The sequence below is a fragment of the Xiphias gladius genome, chromosome 3 (genome assembly GCF_016859285.1).
Source record: "Xiphias gladius isolate SHS-SW01 ecotype Sanya breed wild chromosome 3, ASM1685928v1, whole genome shotgun sequence".
Taxonomy (NCBI): domain Eukaryota; kingdom Metazoa; phylum Chordata; class Actinopteri; order Istiophoriformes; family Xiphiidae; genus Xiphias; species Xiphias gladius.
This window is the reverse complement of record NC_053402.1, coordinates 911667-929675: the sequence shown is the minus strand read 5'-3', so window position 1 is coordinate 929675 and position 18009 is coordinate 911667. Positions and strand designations below refer to the sequence as shown.

Sequence of the window (18009 nt, the reverse complement as noted above, 5' to 3'; positions counted from 1 at the left end):
AAAAAGTATTATCCCACATTTATTTTTAAAACGTCCCCCAAAAGTATTTCGAAATTATGTTGTATGAGGTGTTATTTCTGACATATTACAGTAGATGTTTTTACAATAATATATTAAAATGTGGATCAAGTGAAGTCATAAGAAAAAGTCCTGTCAACAAAAACTAAAAAAAACTTCTTACACGGCTTACCTTGTAAAGTGTAATCCTGCATATCTTGTGTAAAACCGGTAAATCGCCTGTCTACAACGAATCCACAAGGATGCCCATTGAATCTGGAGTCAGCCAGTGTTATCAGGGACTGTTCACAAACCAAACTAGATGACAACAAGCTCACATTCAAGGGAACCCAGTATGATACTGATCTAGCTGCAGAAGACAGAGGCTACAACTGATTAGGTTGTTCTTGACTCAAAAATCTCCAAAAGGGCTCTTAAGAGAGAGTGGTGGTAAAGACGAAGGAAACTGCAGCAGAAAGGTCTTGCGTTCGCATGACAATGAAGTGGAACATTTTAGCTCAGACACTAAGTGCTATACAGTATGTGTCGAGGCAAGCCAGCGATGCACATCAGCTAGTAAGCACGGTGCCTGCTGTACCTAAGTCTGATAGTAGCGTCAAGTAGGGGTGGATATAGAGGACTCGTCTTAAATTGATATTGGCTCCTGACTGTAAAACTGATATAATCCAGCAGCAGTCAGTGCTGCTTTCAGGATTTGAATGGTTATGTTTTGCATTTTCCGTAAAATTGAAGAGTCCCTACACGTAGCCGTCTGCAAATGATGACGTGTTTCTTTTACGGCTTTTGTTGTGGTTATGTTTACATTCTGTGGACTGTAGTTACAGTGGATAGTTAAAATGCTGTGAAACCTTAACTAACGTTACGTCCATGTGTGTAACACTGGAAACCTACTGGAACAATACAGCATATATTTGAACTTGTTGAGATTACGTAATGTATGGAGCTAATTCCCAGCCAAGGTAACTGCCATTATTGAATAAAACAACATCAAAGTTAATAACTTCAGATACTACCACTTCCAGTGTTAACAAAAAATCTTAACTTTAACATTAACTTCAACTTGCAACAAAATGAAGCAGCTCTTTGCTTGTAAATGTATTGCATGCGTTTTAACATACTTCCTTAAATGCAATGTGTTATTCATTTTTGAAGCAATTAAATGTTTGTGTGCATATATTGATTCACTACTCTAAACGTGGGCTGTCGTCTGGAGGAGAAGGCTGGTTCCTATTCTGTACCAATCACGTGTTAGCTAGAGAGCCAGTCACCAGTCTAGATGGCAAAACCCAATTCCCACTGTCCTGGTCAACAGCAATTAATGGTACGCTATGATCGCTTGGCTAAGAAGATAAAGAATATAAAGACCACACTCAGCTCTGATGCGTATAGTTTTTGTCCCATTTAAGAAAATAAGTGAGTCGGTGCTACCAAGATGCGCATCCCCTCAAAAGGTCGCTCAGATACATAGTGATTTATAGAACACGCAGCACACATTAGCCAATCGGCTTAGCAGCTTGTGTGTGTGACAGTAATTTGAGCCAACAAGACACAATAGGTATTGAGACACTGATTTCAAAATGTGTATGAATGCTTCTGCATTCATTCTTTATTTGTGTCCATGTGTGATTGAGCAGTAGTAATTTAGTGTGTGTATATATAGTAACTGAATATAAATATATTGAAGTGCTATGCTTTGTATTATGGTTTGGGTCCTTACCTAGCATTCTCAGCTAGCATTGTTATATTAAACACTCATAACAGCCTGGATAATGGACTTCATGTTGCAACTACAATGGAAGGATCTTATAGAAGAAGATTATATGGAATATTCTACCTCCCATCATTTAAGGAATTCCCAGTAGACCTGACTAGATAAACCTGCATCATGCACCAAAAAAAAGACATTTTGAAAAGGAGACGTGGACATTTTTTTTTGGGGGGGGGCGACTAGGCAACATGGCCTAGATTTCCTAAATCACCTTAGCATTTTGATCTGTGTTCTGTTTCTATAAATGTGGAACAGCCTAACTCAGTCATAAGAAGATTGTTGAGATCCCTGCGTGGAGATAATGCACAGCACTGCTGCTGCATAATAACTCTTAATGACTGGTCTTTGAAATTCACTGATATAAAACAGGACTTCGGTACTGTGGCCACACACTGTTCTGACACTCCCCTTTTTGACAAAGTGGGGAGACAAGGGAGAAGAAAAATAGTGCAAAGGAAGAGTATAAAGAATAATGGAAGGATTACAAAGAGAAAGAAATTACGGATGGGAGGTAGAGCTTGGAAAGGAGAAAAAATAATGTGGGAGGGAGGACAGACAGAGACAGAGATTGATGCGACTCCAACAACAACAATGTCCAGGCCTCACCTCAGACACCTTCTGTCCTTTCCCTCCATCCGTCCCCGAGTCATTCAGGTGGAGTTACACATGTACTACCCTCCATCATTGATAGTCTTCTCACATCATACTGTCATAAGTTGTTCCTGTCCTCTGGTCCGTGTTACCACGGCAACGCACAGCCTTCCCCCACCACCTGTGACTCAGACACGCAGTAATGTATAGAATGCAGACCCGGCGTCAGCCAATCAGATCGCTGGATTGTTTGTGCGCCCATATGGGCACAAGCACGCGTGTGCGTGTGTCTCTGGTCCAGTCGTGTTTAGAAGTATGGAGCTACTTGGACGGATCAGATGGCTTGGCGGAGACTGTCCCCTGTATATTGCTAAGTGAGCTGGATTGTCTGCTTTCACTTTCAAGGGCACATGGGGCCGACAGAAGCTGGATGGTATCTCCTTATCTCTTTTTGTGTGTGTGTGTGTACGTGTACGTGTCCGTGTCCGTGTACATGTACGTACAGGTACATGAAACCGGCGGATTGAATGAGTCATCTGTGGGCGCTCTGAGACTATGGCTGCAATCATGCTGAGTGTGTGCGTGTCTGTGAATGTATAGACAGGATTTTTCCACCCAAAACACAAACCAGATTTGTGATACAAACCAGAGGTCTGACACTCAGTTCTTACAGACATGTCTTCCCAAAGGGGAGAATGAAAAACACTCTTCCCATAGAGTACTTTGCAGTTTTATGTTTCACTTTTGTAGTTTGTAGCTTTTTAAGAGTACAGTAGTTTGATGTTGTATCTATGGAAATACACTTATTTGTTGTCTTTTCAAGTGCGAGATGAGAAGATCAACACCACGTATATGTTGAGCTGGAGCCTGGAGGCAGTTAGCTTAGCTTAGCAGAAAGACTGAAACAGGGGATAACCGCTTGCCTGGCTCTGTTCGAATTTGAAAAAATACACCTAGCAGCAATACGCGATTTGCTTCCGTGCACACAGTTTTGATTGCAAATCCGTGGGCACAGATTGCGCGCATTATGAATCCGAGAGCACAGTTTACAAATCGTGGGCAGGGATTTGTAAACCGAGAGTAGGGATTTACACGTGACTCTTTTCTTTTCTTTATCTTTTTTTGTCTTTTCCCACCCAGCTGACCCATGGGGGCTCTGTATAAAATTGCTGGGCACATGGATAAAATGTTGTCACAAAATAGTTCCAGCACTTGACTCCCAGTAAAACCACAAATTGTATTATTTTACATTTTGATTTGTGTGTGGATTAACCAAATGAGATAAAGAGTAGTGTTTTTAATTATGAAACATAATGAGTGTTGCAGATTTTTCAACTTTGGAGAGGGCCAGGCTAGTCATTGCCCCCTCCTTCTGCTGTAATCTGTATGCTGAGACACGCTCATTGCCTCTTGACCATAGCTTCATACTTAAAAGAACAGGAGGGAGTTAGATGAGGATATTGACACTCCTCTCAGGCATGTATGGTAAATCTGAAGCATCAGCCTGCAGTCGCCAAGCTGCCACAGAAAGTTGCTGCTAGAGGCCAGCAAAAACTTTGACAGAAAAAAACACGCTGTGTCATATTTCACTTTGTGTCTTTTGTAACAACAACATGTTAATTAGCAAGGTTTAGAGTTGCATGCAGGCCAGCTGTTTCCCCCGTTTCTAGTCTTTATGCTAAGCTAAGATAACAAACTGGAGGAAGTAGCTTCATATTTTGGAATGGTATCAATCTTTCATCTAACTCTTAGCAAACAAAATGAATAAGGGTATTTCCCAAAATGTCAAAGGACAGTGGCACTAAAAGAAATCAGGCTTCCTCATTCATCCTGGTACAGTGGTCAGAGAAAAGGGCAGCGTGGCCAAAAAAGTCCACCTTGGCTTTACTTCTTCCACAGCAGAATACAGCGTCTTCCAGGAACCCGCTGTGTTGGCCAGTCACAGCCAAGGCCCATACCAGGTAGAATGCCTTGTGCCAACATAGAAATACAGTGCATTCAGAAAGTTTTCAGACCCCTCCACTTTTCTCACATTCTGTTATGATCCAGCCTCATGTTAAAATCATTCAAATTCATTTTTTTTCATCATCAATCTACTTTCAATACCTTATAATGACAGAGAAAAAACAGAATTTTAGAATTTTTTTTTGCAAATTTGTTCCAAGGGAAAAACTGAACTATCACATTGACATAAGTGTTTCAGACCAGCTTTTGTTCACTGCAGTCCAGGTGTCAAAAATGCCCCAGACGCTGCTCCAACACTGGAATCGCCTGCAGACTAATGAACTGTGGAGCAGCACAAATATATCACCCAGCAGTTTCAGTTCAGAGAGAATGATGTTAATGAATTGATGCTAACAGTACACGATCTGCTCTGATTTGGGACGGAGCTCTCTAAGAACCTGAGCAGCAACAAGGATTCTGCTGGAGAACTACTCCCCCCTCAACCAACACAAAGACATTAGTTGATGTAATAGTTTATAAAACTGCCCAGTGCACTTGTATGAATGTGATTGGATGTTATTAGTCAGCTGGTAGCCAAACAGATTATGCATGAATGAGCCAACGATTGAGCATGAATGAGACGACTGACAACAATCAAATGATGTCCCCTAAGTGCTGAAGTGCCTGGACTAATGCGAAGCTCCATTTAATTATACTCACACTGACAGGGAGTGACAGAGTGCAAACAAGCTGAGCTGCTTTGGGTTTACTTACACAATGCCTACACAGGCTGTGAGGTGAAAGCAGCACATAAGCAGCAGCAGCAGCGGCGGCTGCAGTCCTCCTCCTGTGTCTACACAGGATACGTTCAGGCACAGCGTAGAGTGTAAGTCAGCCGTGTTGTGGGAGAATTTAGACGCCAACATACAGTCACTGTAGTTATGCGCAAAAACGTTTAAAAAACAAAACAAAACACCTGAAGCATAAAAATGTGCTTTGGGTCACGGTTTAGCCTGTGTAGACAGTAGCATTGGTTAAATGGAAGCATATCTCTTCCATCAGACATAGGTGAAATGGACGCCTGAAAAATGCAGCTGAAAGGCCTCCTGTGTAGACCGCGTTAGTATTGAGGTAGTTATCACATAGAGATCATTAACTGTACTTGGTCTACCCAAAAAATTTGGATCCACGCTACGTTCACAAACCAACAGAACGATTGCCTACTAGATGGCTGGGCTGATTGGCCAAATTACAGTATATCACTGGTCTCTATCATAGGGCGTCTTTCATGCGTGACGTATTTGAAAAACACTTAAATGTGAGCTAGCAGAAAGAAAGAAGACTCAGTAGTGTGGCAGTGGCTTGGCTAGGTACAGTCACAATTCAGCCACCGTAACATGCCGAAAGTACTTCACTCAACCTCACTCATCTGTATCTCACGAGCTCCTGAAACATAAACAGTTATAGACTGACGCATTACAGCAGTTGAAAAAGTACAATAAAAGAAGCAAACGATGGAAAGAGGTGACTGAGGCGGTCACATTTGATCCAGCTAAGGATATGATGCCGTTGGGATTTAAGACACCGATGCACATGACCATTTTGAAAACAGTGTTTTTAATGCGCTATATTGCATTTAAAATGGTACAAATGCATAAGTCCCTGGGCTGGTTTGAGTCTGGATATTCTGGACAATACATTTCAAAATGGGGAAGAAAGGTCAAAATTCAGATTGGTGATCGTGATTGTGTGTAAGAAAGATGGTGATATGATTTTTTTTTGGGAAGATCGCCCACCCTTAATTTGAACATTGGTCTTTTATTGTTGCTGGGGACAAAGTGTTGCAGTTCACACCTAAACCTTCCAGCCACAGTCATTACTGACAGTCCTCTCTCTAAAAATTAGACTGTATAAAGCACTATAGGACACAACCATTAAAGGCAGATGATATGGATGATATCCAAAATTAAATGGTTAAAAAAAAACATATACAATTCTCATATCACCCTCAGTCTACACAGAGGGCCAGGCGGTGTTATGCTCTGTGCATAGAGTATACACATTCAGTTTTATAATTCCTAGAAAAAGACGCGAGGAGATTTCTTCTTTATGTAAGGGGTCATCATTCCCTAACCTGTCGTCTGCCTCCCATCTGTCTGTGACGTCACTTAGTTCAAAGATCTATCAAAGCTCAAACTTGTCACGCATGTCTGTACACATCGTACACGTGCTTCGATACATAGACGGTACATGCAATGATGCTAGTGCCCAGATCACATTCAGTTCTTTTCTTTAGTCTTTTTTGTAGTTGCTTTTCAGAGTGTCATTCACTGTCACTCTGTTTTGGTCTTTTTCTCACTTGCCTCTCACCTCCCTGTGTCTATTGACTGTGCCAGTCTCTTTCACTTCTTTTTCATTTCACTTTCTCTTACCTAGCTGGGTCTCATCCCTCGGTGTCTCTATTATCCATTCCTCTGTTTTTAAACCATTGTTTTTTGCTTTCTACAAGTCTATCTGCATACTTTTTTCCCACCGCCTGTTCCTCTGGCCTGCCTACACGTGCATTGATTGAAACTTGGATGGACTCCAAGTCCTTGACAAGCTTCACGCCAGTATGTCAGCATGATCTGAGGCTATGCTGTCACCTGTCCTCCTATAGAGGGTGTGCTATACCGTAAATACATCAGGACTGTCTGCTGCAGTATGCAACCAAGGCAGTCTTTTTGTTCCTGGTTTCAAGTTCTGTTTGACACAGGAGGTGGGACAGCATTCTTGGGATCAAACCTGACATGCAGGTTAAGTATATTATTGTCGTTCTTTGCCGTTTGCAATGTATGATTTACTCCTTTTTCCTGCCAGTAAAACCTAGCAACATACTACTGACTTTGAAATGCTGTTAAAGCAGTAACACAACTGCCTTCAGTTCAACAGTGTGGCAAAACATTTTTTAGAGTAAGTGTGAACGCAGTGGAGTGTGAAATCTGTAAACGAGAACAATGCCGGTGGTTACACATCAAATCAGAGTGCAGGGAAGGATATACAGTGCATTCAGAGTTTTCAGGCCCCTCATTTCACATTTTGTTATGTTGCAGCCTGATGCTAATATCATTTAAATTCATGTTTTCTCTCAACAGTCTACACTCAATGCCCCATAATGACAAAGAGAAAACAGAATTTTACACATTTTTGCAAATTTATTATAAGGGAAAAACTGAAATTTCCCAGGGCAGCAGTGGAGAAAGTGGAGAATGTGTAATCTGCATGTCCCCCCCGTGCTTGCGAGGGTTTCATCCAGGTACTTCAGCTTCCTCCCACGGTCCAAAGACATGCAGGTTACGTTAGCAACTCTAAATTGCCTGTAGGCGTGAATGTGAGTGTGACTGCTTGTTTGTCTTTAAGTGTCGGCTCTGTGATAGACTCGTGAACTGTCCAAGGCCTACCCTGCCTCATGCCCAGTGTCAGTGCCCCTCTGCGACCCTTACAGGATAAGCGATATAGCTGATGGATGGATGGATGAAATATCACATTGACATAAGTACTCAGACCTTTTACTCAGTACCTAGTTGAAGCACCTTTGGTAGAGGTTACAGCCTCGAGTTTTCTTGGGTCTGATCCGAAAAGCTTCGCACACCTGGATCCGGGGATTTTCAGCTGTTCTTCCCTGCAGATCCTCTCAAGCTCTGTCAGGTTGGAGGGGGGCCGTCGGTGGACAGTCATTTTCACGTCTCTCCAGAGATGTTCGATTGGGTTCAAGTCAGGGCTCTGGCTGGGCCCCTCAAGGACATTGACAGAGTTGTCCCTAAGCCACTCCTGCGTTGTCTTGGCTGAGTTCAGGGACATTGTCCTGTTGGAAGGTCAACCTTAGACGAAGCAGTCCTGAGCGCTCTGGACCTGGTTTTCATTAAAGATCTCTCTGTACTTTGCTCTGTTTTGCCTTACCTTAACCGTGACCAGTCTCCCTGTCCCTGCCGCTGAAAAACACCCCCACAGCAATTTCTGTTTTCCCTTTGTCATTATGGGGTACTGAGTGTAGATTGATGAGGGGAAAAGTTCATTTAATTTTTTTACTGAAATTATTACTTTGCAGGAATATGCCTGTGATTTGCCATAAATGAAAGAAGCAAAATTCAATAAAGCCTTTGTAATTTTGGAGATCGCTGTGAACTAGCAACCGAACCAATCCAATCCACACAAACCCATTGTAAATGACCAATATTAGTGCAGATATATGGGAGAAAAAAGCCTGACCTTTATCATTTGAACAGAGGTGTCCCAAATGATCTGTATAGCTCTCAGTTTCATCAAGGAATGGCTTCCTCTCAACCCTGAACTTCTGTGCTGGGGAGAGTTGACAACCCCGGATTCTAAACAATATTTGATCACAGAGCTGAATGTAAGCAGCTAGTTGAAACATGCAGCTGAAAAGGTGATCCAGTATTTTACCACAATAATGACATTTCAAAGTCAGACGTGACAGTTATGTGGTAGTATTATCCTGAGAAACAGGAGCGGATTTAGGTCGATAGGTTCATATGTGATATGGTTCTTCTGTCTCTTTCCATCTGACCCCCTGTCTTCCTGTGCAGATGCCCATGTTTATATCCAGCTATGCCAGGTTGATTAGTCAATCTTCTGGCTCCCGATTCCTGCAGTGTTACATGTCCTTGTCCGCCCCCATCCAATTTCCTTATGTATGACACACATGTCAACCTGCTGCTCTCAATCAAAGCAATATACAGGCATATGAAGACATACAGTACGTGTGCCACTACTGACAGGCGTAGTCAGCACAGAGAAACGGGCTACATACTGTGCTAAGTACACAAACCATGTAGAAACGTGGATATACATATATAAAGAATTAAGAATGAACGCATAGGTACAAACTAATGTATGTCATCATGGCCCATATATTTGTTTCCAGCGGCAAAAAGCACAATACAGAGTTAAATGCCACTTACTGTTTACCTTCAATACACATTTCATACAGGACAGTCTGTGAAGGTGTCCATTTCAACGTCACTTCTATATCTAAAGGGCAGCTTTACAATGTGATATAGAGCCTGTTTTTTTTATCAAGCAATTGGTCAAATGCAATGACAATGGTCTAATAGCATTTTAATGATTCCAAGTTTTTGTTAAGACCTATTTTAAATAGAACTTGAGAACACTGTACATCGGCATGTTACTGGCAGATTGTAGTGCACCACAGATATTATTATCAACTTGTATGTAAGCCAGTAAGCGATTGCAGTAGAGGAATGCTAAAGATGTGTTTCTTAGTATTGACATTGATTCTCATCATTGACTGTTTTGCCAAGCCACCGCTACTCACTGTTGCTCCATTTGTCAAGCCTGCTCCTCCTGTCATGGCTCACATCCAGTTTAGAACGATAATGGTGGCAGATTTACCATTTAAAATATTAAGTAATTTCTGAAGCATTGAGTCCTTGGATTTTAGACAAGAGCTAACAGGCTTTTTCATTTCTAGCTTGAGTTTGCTGTCACTGGCAGCAGTAGCTAGTTAGCTAATTAATTTATTACTCCATAATGTGATTGTACATGCGGTCAGTGGCTGACTGACTTTTTAATGTTTCCAGCTGACTCATTTTAAAATGAGAATCCTGTCAAAGGGATCTTAAATATTTACATGATAACCACATACGTGGTGGTGTGCTAGAAGACCCCGGGCCCTGTTTTAACCACACAAGCACAAAGCTGTAGGTCTTGTGCATTTGGAGTGGGTGGGCATCTCCAAACACACTTACTATTCTGGTACAAGTGTGAGCGCAGCGGGGGCTGGGTGATGTGGAATGTAAAACGGAGGGTGGGGAAAATTCACTCTTAGCCACTCACATCACTGTTCTCATCACGTTCTCCGACAAAAGTGCCAATCACAATGACACATGACGACAACAACGGCTCCACAAATGGAAAGAGGCTTCTCCAGGAAATTATATTATTTTCTGGATGTTGCAGAGCGGCAACCATTTGAACACACAGCGCCTCAACATCTGCAACCAGAGGCAGATGTGTGTAGGTTTTTATTGAACTTCTATTATGATGATAGAAATAAATAATACAAAATGTTGATTAAAAACCATTTTTACGACTGCATCGATCAAACGCTATTTCAGTTTTATTTCTACTCCATCTTACATCATAAGTGGTCACATCATACTTTGGAAAGTTGGAAAGGAGGCAGAGACCCACAGGATTAATAAACAACTATGATCTGACATCTCCCACTTGGACAAAATTATAATGGGCCACTTTGTGTAGTATTGTATAGTATTGTTACTGTCTAGCAGCCTTGTGTAATTTGTATGTGATTGTGCAAAAAAGGTTCAAATGTGTCGCCAGTATCCCATTTTAAAATGTTTGTACACATGGGTCAGAGTTTCCGTACACGTACGGACATTCTCCTGTCAGGTTTGCTTTTAAAACTCAACTTTTCCATGTGAAGTTTACTCGTACTCGTTTCAAGCCCCGTTTAGTGCAAACGCAATGTTAATGAGTGAGGCCCCCTTACAAAGCTGCTAACATGAGCCTAAACTTTGATAGAATCCAGAACCTCCAAAACAGTGGCCAAATACTATTCAGTGGATGCGCTATTGTGAATTGTTTTTTTCTTGATGCAATTTGTAGCTAGTTAGCCGGACCTGTTAGCATTTGTAGCTTATGTTAGAGTAGGAAATCACACTGTCTAATCTTCTCCTTGCACTTTACACGTACCTTACACTTCCTGGTTTTAGGAAGGCTGAAAAAAAGATACCAACTTCCAAAAGGATCCCGTTACTCATCCAGTTTTCTCTCTCACATTTTCAGTGTTGGTCTAAAAAAATGAAGGAGTTAATTTGAAACATCCTCATCATTCATCGAATCACCGATCATCTAGGCCACTGTCTACATTACTCTTAATATATGTGTACACAATCCACCTCATAGCATAGTTGCAGAGATCAGGTTTTTTTCCCTCTCTTCACAAAAAAGCTGCTGTCTGTTCTTCTAAATTATGACAAATAACTGCAACAAACTTTTAATTTGCCAGAGCTCGGTAATGCATCACAGTTCACATGACCGTGTTGCATTTTCTCTTTATTAAATGTGCGTAATAAAGTCTTTCATATCACAAGTTTAAATCTCTCGGGAAATAATTCCTATATAATATGACAACTTGCAACTCGTGTTGAGTCTTTGTTAATCTGAATGGCAGCTAATTTCCAAATAGGTTTAACACTATGATGTTTAGGTTTTAAAACCAGTTTTTCAGGCAAGTCCAGAATAAAAAAGAAAAAAGAGAGAATCTCATTACTTTCATTACACATTGAAAAATGATTGGGTGAAACATGTAAGCCCTAACTTTCAAGGCCGCAGTGAGTCTCCCGCCCTTCCCAGTAAAGGCCCAGTTAAAGACGAGAGGGATTCAACATCACATAAACCTGCAAAATCAGAATTTTCACTGATAAACTTCTGTAAGGTGATTGGTTTCAGGTACACTTTGGAATAATTTTTCCTTGCCTAAAATGCCCAACCAAAAACACACATTGACTGCTATTGAGGTCTGGAGCCACATAGCGCACAGATTTTAATGTCAGACTTTCACATTTCCTCCCCATATTATAATAATACAACTTGGGTTATAATAAATTAAGCTGCCCGTTAAGTAATCCCTGTGGGAAACTGGTGGTCATTGGAGCAGCAGTGAGAGAAAGATACTGATAACAGAGCTGAATATTGAAAATAGTTTGAAATATACAGCATAAGACACAGAAAACGAAGCAAATCGTTAAAGATAAAGAGATAACATTTAAAAAAAACTGTGCGGTTCTATGGACTTCTTGCGTATTTATCAGCGAACAGATGTTTGCAGTTTACAATCTCTAAATCTACAGGGATACAACAATTAGTAGAAATGTTTGGAGACTGTATAGAAGTGTAGGTAAATTTAGAGCATGAGAAAATTGTTACAGCCAAAAGAGAAAGCATTCTTTCTCATGAAGAATGCACGGCCAGCTCGTGCACATTGACCTTAGGGCTCCAATCCATCAATGCAGATGCTTCCATACAGTTGAACTGCATGGTACAGTAAAGCAAAAAAATGTTGAGCAGACCCAGTTGATTCTGATTCTGTATCAAGATGGCAAGAGGAAAAGATCTAAGTGACTTTGAAAGAGGGTTCAATGTTTGGGCACAGATGGCAGGAGTTTCAGTCACACAGACTGTTCAACTGGCCTGTGTTTCAATAGCAACAGCAACTGAAGTGACATCTGCATTTAGATCTGTGGGAAAGACAGGACATAGGGTTGGAAACTGTGGCCTACAGCGCTCATTTGATGACTGTGACACTCGTGCATTAGTGCAGGAAGAGCACGAAGTCTTCCTCAGGTGACAGACAATGTCAGTGCATGAGGTGATAAGACTGTGTCATCAAGAACAGTCCGTCAACAGTTACATAGAGAAGGATGTTATAGTAGGGTTGGAGTGCATGAACCCCTCGTTGCAAAGATGGATGCACATTTAACAGTTCAGTGGTGCAAAAACCACAGGAACTGTGGAAAGTCAGCCTTCACCATCTTCTCAACAAGTGAGTGAATGGATGTGTGGCGTTACACCAGGAGAACGGTACAGGCCTGAATGCTGGACCCCTACAGTGAGGGGATCCAGTGGCTCTGTTATGCTGTTGGGGGGCATTTCACCGGCATGGTTTGGGTCCACTTGTCCCCTTCGAGGGAAGGGTCACTGCAAATCAATAGGAAGTTGTTCAGAGTCATCACTTTTATCCTATGATGAAACACTTATATCCTGATGGGAGGGGTCTCTTCCAGGATGACCATGCCCCCATCCATAGTGCAGGAGGGGTCACTGAATGGTTTGATGAGTGTGAAAATGATGTGAATCATATTCTGTGTGTGTGTGTGTGTGTGTGTGTGTCTTTGTTAATTTTACCTTTTTGTAATATTTAAAATATATGGATAAAAGCACCAGAGAATTAAGGGGAGTAAAAAGTACATATCCCTCTGAGATGTAATGAAGTAGAGGTTTAAGTCTTAAGTAAAGTACAAGTACCTCAAACTAGTACTTTAAGTACAGTACTTGAGTCAATGTACTACACCACTGCCCCATGTGAAGATTCCGCAACCTGCAAAACATGAGTTTGGGAATGAGTAACGACCCAGTTTCATGAAAAATCTTCCATTTGTAATTTCTGTTGGTGATGTTACACATTCACAGAGAAGCAGCACATCTTGTAATTGACAGCTGAAAGAGAAAGGCGTCTCTCAGTGCCCGTGGTCATGAATGTTTCTTTCATACGCTTAACCTCCTGCAGTTTAGCTGTTTATTTACACCTTCCCACTTAATGCAGAGAGCCCTTCCTGCAGGGTGACCCTCCATAATAAAGGGCTGGTGGGGAGGGGCCATGGACACAGCTACATAGGCAGGCTTGGCTTTATCAAGTCTGTAGCACTGTCCGCCTCCATTTCTTCATTTCTCCATTTGCTTTTCTTAGCGTTCAGGCCTGTGGTGTGTTGTCTTAGCTGACGCGGTACCCGATGTTGGCATAACTTCAGTGTTGGGACAGTCTCTTTACAAGTGTTTTTTCTACTCAGGTTATTTATTGTTAAACGTTTTCCTGGCCATGCACACACACACACACACACACACATATATATATATATATATATATATATATATATATATATATATATATATATATATATATATATATATATATATATATATATATATATATATATATATATATATATATATATATATATATATATATATATATATATATATATATATATATATATATATATATATACACACACACACACACACACACACACACACACACACACACACACACACACACACACACACATACATATTTAATGGTGTGGCTGGTCAGTGTGTGCCTCTGTATGAAAGGTCCTGTTGTTGTTAAAACACAGTTAGTGGTGTCTGTACATGGTATAGCAGCACATTTCTTTATTTATCCTTTACATATGTCTCTTTGATTTTTGCCTGTCACTAATCTGTAATTCTTATACACAGTAAAGACCAGCATTTATTTGGCACCTGATTTTGATTTAGTTTTAGTCTTAGTTTCATTGAAAATAATTTTAGTCAGATTTTAGTCTACACAAGGGAAAGACATTTGAGTCTTGTTTCAGTCTGTGACATTTTGTTTTGCCTTTCTAATTTTTCAGTGGGACTGTAGATAATTGTGTTCCATAAATCTTTTACTTTTTTCCATTTGGGAACCAGAAACGTTGGCTAACACAAGACATGACAATATTGAATGCAAGTTACTGCTTATTAGTCCACATTATTAGTCTACTTAGTTGATTCAGCTTTTTTCCATGCCTCCGCGCCGCCGACAGCCGTGGCCACAAGCATTATGTCTTCAGGTTGTCCGTCCATACGTCCTGTTCACGTGAACGTAATATCTCAGGAACGCCCTGAGAGAATTTCTTCAAATTTGGCACAAACGTTCACTGGGACTCCAGGACGAACTGATTAGATTTTGGTGGTCAAAAGTCAAGGTCACTGTGACCTCACAAAACATGCCCATAACTCAAGATTTTCATGCACTAATTGTGGCCAAATTTCACACAAATCTCTAATAGGATAAAATGATGAGGTGATGACCTTTTATATCACAAGGTCAAGGTCACTGTGACATCATAATGTTCTGCAAAAAGACTTTCCTGGCCAGTATTCAAAGCCACAACTCAGGAACGGGAAGGGAGACTGTGACCATAATTCACATGTGGTCGGATACCGAAAGTGGGGCCACTGGTCCCGGTTTGCCCACCTCGAAACTGTTGTAGATTGTTGTGTAGCTCTTCTGTGCTGCCGGGTGGAAGATGTGTGTGAAGCAGCCACGTTTTAGAATTTGTAGCTTCTTTGCAGCAACATCCATATTGGAAGCATTGTCTACTGTCATGGCTACAGCTCTGTGTCCTATCAGAATCAGCTTTATTGGCCAAGCGTGTGAACACATAGAAGGAATCCGACTGAGGAGCCCACCCTCTTCACCTCCTCTCCCTGGATGACAACCAGGAGTGGGGGCGTCCTGTTCCTCTGGAAGTCCACCAGAAGCTCATTGGCCTTGATGATATCGAGCTTCAGGTGATTGTCGTCGCACCATGTGACGAAGCTCTCAGTCAGTCCTCTGTGCTCCTCTGTAAAAATAGTCTCTAAGTGAAGACAAAATGTTTCTCACTGGAAATTATCCACTGGAATCACACATGTCAATATAGTAATAACTTCCATTTCGCCAAAGAATACACAATACCCACACAAAGCACAATACCTTTTATTAAATTCCTGCAAAGTCTTCACTACATATAGTATATGAGTCTTGATAGACAGGGATGTCAACTGCAGCTTGACTGGTTGGCGGAGGCGAATTACTGTGAGGTCGTGATTCTAGTTGGCATTTTGTATTTTTGTATTGTATATTGACACGTGTGTGTGTGTGTGTGTGTGTGTGTGTGTGTGTGTGTGTGTGTGTGTGTGTGTGTGTGTGTGTGTGTGTGATTGTTTGTACAGACACACACGCATACATACATACATACATACATACATACATACATACAGACGGGCGACCGTTTAAAGGACAAACCTAAATAAGTGAGTGGAGAAACAAGATGGCAGTGCCCCCATCCATAGTGCAGGAGGAGTCACTGAGTGGTTTGATGAGCGTGAAAATGATGTGAATCGTGTGCTGTGGCCTCACAGTCACCAGATCTCAACCCAGTTGAAGACCTGTGGGAGATCTTGGATCGACGTGTTAGACGGCGCTCTCCACCACCATCATCAAAACACCAAATGAGGGAATATGTTTTGGAAGAACGGTGTCCAATCCTTCCAGTAGAGTCCAGAGAATTGGAGGATCAATGCCTAGGTGCCCCGAACGTGTTCTGGAGCCTCATGGTGGCCAAACACCTTAATAAGACACTTTCTGTTGGTTTTTCCTTTAATTTGTCACCCATCTGTATCTATATATCAACATTTGTGTGTGTCAGAGGAAATTTAAATGGGTAAAAGAAAGTGAAACTATAAGTTCAGAGGAAAAGGAGGTTAAAATGAAGAAAATAAAAACTAAATCAATGCTGTTGAATGAATTATCACCATAATTCCATAGTCAGGCCTTTTTTGATCTTGCTTGGCCAACGAGACTGGGCATCAGATTATGATTATTCCGACATGTTTCCAGCAGCAGGGTCAATTATGCAGCTGCAACAGGGCCGTAGCTTCTGCTGAATGAATAACATCAACAGTGGACAGAGAGATGAGAGGGAGTGCAGTCATTCTAACACATCCACATAAACAGGAGAGGAGAGGCGAAAGGAAGGTCAGCCATGGCAGACATTCTTGGCTACCCTCACGTTGACTGATCATCAGAGAGGGAGAGAACGAGGAGGATGGAGGGGATGGAGACAAAGGAGAGGTGGAGGATTAGAGGCTGCAGGGATATGGAGACAGAGGGGAGAGAAGGTCAGTCTTTGCTTTTATGTTGCCTCAGTGTGTGTGAGCTTCTTTATACCATAAAGTAAAAGACTCATGGAAAAGAACATGGCTTTTGTTTTTGTCTTTATATGACTCTTTCCTATTGATTGACCTGATACAAGTAATGCGTGTCTGCGTTTGCCCTAACTTGCCTTCTTGTTTCCAGAGTCCTACACGTGCACGTTACAGCACGGCCTCACACGCGGCTCAAACATTGTTCGCTTTAACAGAATAAATGCAGGGCTTTGTCTGCTGTTTTGACCTCCGCATGAAAAGTGAAACATTCATTACGTTGAGTGTTATTTCAGCCACAGCACATCTTGACAGGCTTTTCATCTACAAGTACATACACTGTTCAGCCATAACATTAAAACCATGAACTGGTTTTAATGTTATGGCTGATCGGTATATAAGAAAATATTAATGTAGCACAAGCAAGTGCTGATACGGTTCATTGATTAGTCAGCCTGCAGGAAATTCATTCACAATGGGTCCATTCAGTAGCTTATCAGGAGCTTTCAATCCAATCACATGATCTTCCTCAGCTGTCAAGAAATTGCAGATGTTCAAATTTCAAGCATTTGGGAAACTGTAACCTCTTAAGATTTTTTTATCAAACAAAAATGACAAACATTGGCAAGTTTCAGCTTTTCAGATGCAGGATTTTCCACTTTTCTCCGTAACATGTCAGTGTAAATTAAATATCTTCACCTCTAGTTATGGACTGTTGGTCGGACACGAAAAGACTAAATGATTTACTGAAAAAATGATCTACATATTCACCTGTAATGAATGTAACCATTAGCCATTAGTAGTACAAGGACACCAGAAAGTCACAGTCAGTTAAGTATGTAAATAGTCTGTATGATACAGGTTCTTCCTCCCTAAACCCCTGTTTTTCAACCCACTGAAGTCTCTGTAAAACTGCAACATCGTTCTTTTAATCTGTTAAAATGAGCAGATGGGTGGGGTTTTAGAATCAGGACTATAAGGCAGGTTTCAGTCCAAGCTGCGGCACAGATGTTAACCACACTTCCAGAAAAGCAGAAGAACAGGCTAATTTCCATCCACTACTGTTATGTAACTGTGAGGAGTTGAGCGCTTTTAGATAAACAGCTGGTGGCACTAACTGGCTAGTCGGGTGCCATTAAACCATTGCAGAA

General features: G+C 41.3%; 1 protein-coding gene across 6 annotated transcripts in view; it reads left to right on the top strand.

The window, feature by feature from the left end:
* The window catches only part of LOC120788380 (thyroid hormone receptor alpha), a 117278-nt gene that overhangs the window by 38938 nt on the left and 60331 nt on the right, over window positions 1–18009 (top strand). The gene's annotated exons all lie outside the window — the stretch shown is intronic.